Source organism: Crinia signifera, chromosome 6 (assembly GCF_055691185.1).
Source record: "Crinia signifera chromosome 6, ASM5569118v1, whole genome shotgun sequence".
NCBI classification, from domain to species: domain Eukaryota; kingdom Metazoa; phylum Chordata; class Amphibia; order Anura; family Myobatrachidae; genus Crinia; species Crinia signifera.
Window position 1 is genome coordinate 8,680,145 of NC_139222.1, and position 6,138 is coordinate 8,686,282.

Consider the following 6,138-nt stretch of genomic DNA (forward strand, 5'->3'; position numbering starts at 1 on the left):
TTTTATCTGTAATTTCGGTAGTGTAGGATATTTTTATTTTATTTTACCTACAATGTACCCTCACGGGCTCGCTTCACTCGCCACAGGTTAATAGTCCCCATTTAGGTAGATGTGAACCCAGTGCATTATGGGAGAAATTCTAAAAACATAAGTGGTTCTAGCCGCAATTCTTAAGCAATATCTACGGGCAGAGGGGGGAGTCTCTATGCAAATATGGGGGCGGGGCCATGCTAGAAATTACAGGGATACATCTGTTGTCGCAGACTCACATCACAGCTGTCATACAGGGAGGGGAGAGGTACAAACAGCATCTAACTGTAATAAAGGACTATATATATATATATATATATACACATACATACATACATACAGTGGGCAATCACTTAGTGGCACTAGAAGTCCCAAGTAGTCAGTGCTGGTGAAATGAGTTACAGGGGATCTATGTTATACCAATTACTAGTGATTCCTGTGGTACCTGCGGCCTATTGGCCAACACCGGGCGCCATAAGAATAAGGCCCCCCATACACGGTCCAATTTTTCGGTCCGTTCTGTACTTTTAAAGTACACATCGTATCGGAGCGCATTCCTAGTGCATGCAGTGTGCATGCACTGCGATCCGATCCAATGTGTACCTAGTACAAAACGTATGTGCAGCACATACTTTTTGTACCGTACTATGTGATGTGCGGGAGCGCGCATCGCATAGTACAGAACGGAGCCATACACAACGGACCGTCTATGCCTATGGGCTCCTTAAGGCTCCTATTTATTGTAGCAGGACTGATGCATATATATATATATATATATTTCATTAGTCTGATCTCAGATTGTTTTTAGCACCAAACACAGCTTTATTTATTGATTTTTTTTTTTTATTATTATTCAATAGATTTTATTGATTTTCAAAGACAAACAACACATCTAAATAAGTACAATTACACCCCAAAATGAGTCCCCACGGAGTGCAGGGTAACAGTGCATACATCAATATATAGACATGGTCCAGCAACGCAGTGTAAGATATGGTAAGGATGATCAGCATAGTTATAATGGTGTGATATTCACCAGTAGGGTCAGCCTCACAGAGGACCCGGAGGCGCCATACCAGTAACACTATACATAAGGAATAGAGGATATAACCTCAAACATATAGTTTACTGCTAAAGTCACCTGATGCCCTACAAACCTAAAGTTACACCAGGATTAATCTAGGATATACGGAACACAAAATAATAATAAACCCAAAACAAACCTCCCTAGAACCCCGCCCCCTGTATGACCCAACCCCAACTTAGGAACACTTGGATCCCATAACCTTACACCCACTACAGCTATTCTATACTAACCTAAACATATAAGCCCGCCCCCCCCCCCCCCCCCCTAGGTTCCCCCACCTGGATGTACAAATACGATATACTGAAACGGGGTATAAGATCTCAGGAGAAGAGACAGATAAAGGAACAGGGTCTTCGCCATCATCAAAGGGAAAGGCAGGATAAGTTCCATAGTACGAATATGACCAGTTCCAATTGGATGTGGAGTACATTATATGTACGTGGGGCAATTTGGAGCACTCGTCCACATATATGAAACACCAAGGCCGGCTTTTAGGCAAATTTCCAATTCTTGAGACAGGACTCTGTGAGCGTTTGTCCCGGATGTTTAAAGAGGCAGAAACCGTATATGTTGTGGAGTCATTGCGCATATATGTAGTGTCATCAGGCGCGTCGGCAGGTGCAGCATCGATGTAGGAAGACAGAGTAGTGTCCTGCTGCAAGTCAGTAACTTTGCTTATAAACCTGTCTGTAGAGGAGGTAATAGCCTGCAGGATATGGTACAGAGAGGCAGCACCACAGTGGAACCTCGGCGGTGCAGGATAGTGTCAGCGGCGCCCGGGGCTCGGCTTAGATGTAGGCCGCAGCCCCCGTTACCTCCAGTCCAGCAGGCAGATGATCTCAGGGAACCACCAGTGGGGGTGCAGGACGGTAAGTGGAATATCCGAAACCCGTATCAGGGGTCAGGGTCCATGGCGGCAGCAGATCAGGATATATTCCAGGATTTATGGAGAGTGCTCAGTGGATCTGCTGCCTACTCCATAGACATCATGGCCACGCCCCCAAACACAGCTTTATTTAAACTCGATTCAGTACACATACCTATGCTGACATATATATCATATATATATATGATATATAAGAAGAGAGGATACAGAAAGAACATCCCTGCGGGATCACCAAAGAGTTCAGATAATAAAATGTAACTTTTATTCAAGTATTATTAAAAAAAAAAAGATAGCGAAGATAAAAGACACAAAACATTCATGTGGAGACAAGACACGTGAATTTAAAAAGGATATTTCTATCCTCACGAGGTGGGACCCCAGTGTCATATGTACCTTTTACTAAATTATATTATGATAGGGTGGTGGTGTGTTCTGGGCTTCCCTCTTAATTAACGAGTGCCATCACCTGTTTTAAACAGGTTAATGGACAAGAAAGGCGTTTCACCACAGGTGATGGTAATCATAAATTAAGTCCAGAAACAGAGCATTGTGTCCCATGCAGCACGGAGGCGTATAGGAGAAGAAAGTGTAGATCAGACATGTCCAAACTACGGCCCTCCAGCTGTTGTGAAACTACAAGTCCCATCATGCCCTGCCACAGTTTTGCTATTAGGGAATGCTAAAACTATTGCAAGGCATGCTGGGATGTGTAGTTTCACAACAGCTGGAGGGCCACTGTTTGGACATGCCTGGTGTAGATGGAGTTTTATAGTTTTTGCAATTATGAAAGATGTTTGTGGTAACTGCATGTGAATACTAAACGAAATGGATATAGGTAATGAGTGTGAAAGATGTTGGACCCCAGTGGGATATTTCTAATAAATCAGTGGGATAGAAAGTGTTAGATGATTGTGGGTACTTATTAGGGTGAGTGCACCACATAACAGCTCAGACCTTCAGTTGCATAGAGTGCATGTGTGTATTCCAATGAGCACACAAATCTGTGAATTAGCAGCTTCACCATTGTGTGAGTGACAGCAATCTCACTCTGTGAGAGTGCTGAATCTGCACTTACCCACAGGCTGTGATGGCGTACCATATCTGTATTGTGCAAGGAACACGTCCAGTAAGGCATCAGTCTTAAGGATAGTAATTTTATTGATTTTTGGCTTTTGGGTGGAAGAGTAAGGCTGGTTTCACACACTCCGGCTCCTGCCGGACGGCGAAAACCCGCACGGCTTAAAAGCCGTGCCGTCCCTGCAGTGTGTAATGGACAGCTATGTGTCCATTCGCACAGGACGGTCAGGGCACGGCTGCCGGGTAGCAGCCGGATCTTTCCACTGCAGTGTCCGGCTGCCGTGCCGTGGCCGTCCCGTCCTCACAGGTCAGTGTGTGCTGAGGGCGATGGAGGCCTTTCACACACACCGGTCATTTGGTGTCCGGTTTTAGATCTCCACCGCCCCCAAACTGACGTCACTTCAGTTTCTACCCTCAAATTTACACAGCACCGGCTCACGGAGCCGGTGCATGTGAAAGAGACAACTGTCAGGCAAAAAGCCGGACAAAGTGTGTACAGCTTGTTGCCGTCCGGTCAAAACCGGAGTGTGTGAAACCAGCCTTACAACAGATTTCTGAAATGCCAAATCATGTGTAAGAAGCCTTAATGGGACATGTGAAACCGTATGGGCAATTTCACACATTCCGGGTTTCGCCGGATGGCAAAAAGCCAGACAAAGTTTGTCCGGTTTTTAGCCGGATTACAGGAGCATTCACATGCTCCGGTTTGCAGATCCTGTATCCCCGCCCCTCTCATCACATGGGGGCGGGTCAAAACAGTCTGACTGGCATGTCCAGTCTGACGTGCTGTACGCCCGCCCCTCTTGTCACATGGGGGCGGGCTTCATTATCCGGGAATTACTGTGGTGTGTGAAGGCGCCCATTGCCTTCCACACCACACTGAACGGCCAGGATGGGACGGCCACAGCATGGTAGCAAGACATTGCAGTGGTAAGATCCGGCTGCTACCCGGCGGCCGCGCCCTTGACCGTCCCGTGTGAAGGGGCACAGAGCTGTCCATTACACACTGCAGGGACGGCACGGCTTTTAAGCTGTGCGGGTTTTCGCCGTCCGGCAAGAGTGGGACAGTGTGAAATTGCCCTAAGGTTTTTTGTCTACGGAATTTCATCGCTTTAAAAAAAAAAATATTGTCAACAACATCACTCAAGAAAGACTTCAGCCAACTAGAAGGTGGGGGGTTAATACTATACCTTCCTAAATGAAATCCCATCTAATAGATTTGTTTTTCAAATTTGTTTACCAATCATTTTCCCCAAAGACAATACTGTAGTAGCGAGCAAGCGGAACAAGGGAGCATATTCACCCAATCGCACAGTTTGTTTGGCGGTTAAATTATTAAGCTGCTGAATACACACATGCTGCAATCAAAAAACTGGGGTTGTTTGAACTAAACCTCTAGGCATTATCAAATATGTCTATAGCGATATATCTGTGTGCATATCATCCAGTGTCTATATTCAATATTGTTAACGATGCACGTGGCTGCAGATTGCTGAAGCATGGTAAGCGCAGTTTTAGAGTTTATGTTGACTGTGTTGACATTATAAAACAAAAAGTCTACTTTTTCAGTGTCGACCTTACCCATGTCATCCTAATGACCCTGTCCATCTTACTCATGTCAACCGAATTACCTTCTCGACCTAAAGTCATGTAAACCTTCCTGCATGTCGACCTTAACTCATGTCGACCTAATGGTGTCGACCATTATGCTGGTGACATAGTGATCCATATCTGCACAGATAATGGAACTACAAAAAATATTGTGTACCCACAAGCAGTGTAAAACTAAACATATTAAGGACGTGCGCTTTCTCTTTTCTTTCTTTTCCATTTAACCAGACTGAGCCATGTGACACAGACAGGAGACACCAGAGTCTGCTCCATATGTATTATACAGCGTATGAGGAAATAACATAACACAGACAGGAGACACCGGAGACTGCTCCATATGTATTATATAGGGTATGAGGGAATAACATAACACAGACAGGAGACACCAGAGTCTGCTCCATATGTATTATACAGCGTATGAGGGAATAACATGACACAGACAGGAGACACCAGAGTCTGCTCCATATGTATTATACAGCGTATGAGGGAATAACATGACACAGACAGGAGACACCAGAGTCTGCTCCATATGTATTATACAGCGTATGAGGGAATAACGTGACACAGGCAGGAGACACTAGAGTATGCTCCATATGTATTATACAGCGTATGAGGGAATAACGTGACACAGACAGGAGACATCGGAGTCTGTTCCATATGTATTATATAGCGTATGAGGGAATAACATAACACAGACAGGAGACACCAGAGTCTGCTCCATATGTATTATGCAGCGTATCAGGGGATAACATGACACAGACCGGAGACACCAGAGTCTACTCCATATGTATTGTACAGCATATGAGGGAATACCAGGACACAGACAGGAGACACCGGAGACTGCTCCATATGTATTATATAGAGTATGAGGGAATAACATGACACAGACTGGAGACACCAGAGTCTGCTCCATATGTATTACACAGCGTATAAAGGAATAACATGACACAGACCGGAGACACCAGAGTCTGCTCCATATGTATTATACAGCGTATGAGGGAATACCATGACACAGGCAGGAGACACTAGAGTATGCTCCATATGTATAATACAGCGTATGAGGGAATAACATGACACAGACAGGAGACACCAGAGTCTGCTCCATATGTACTATACAGCGTATGAAGGAATAACATGACACAGACAGGAGACACCAGAGTCTGCTCCATATGTACTATACAGCGTATGAGGGAATACCATGACACAGGCAGGAGACACTAGAGTCTGCTCCATATGTATCATACAGCGTATGAGGGAATAACATGACACAGACACGAGACACCGGAGTCTGCTCCATATGTATCATACAGCGTATGAGGGAATAACGTGACACAGACAGGAGACACCGGAGTCTGCTCCATATGTATTATACAGCATATGAGGGAATAACGTGACACAGACAGGAGACACCAGAGTCTGCTCCATATGTATTATACAGCGTATGAGG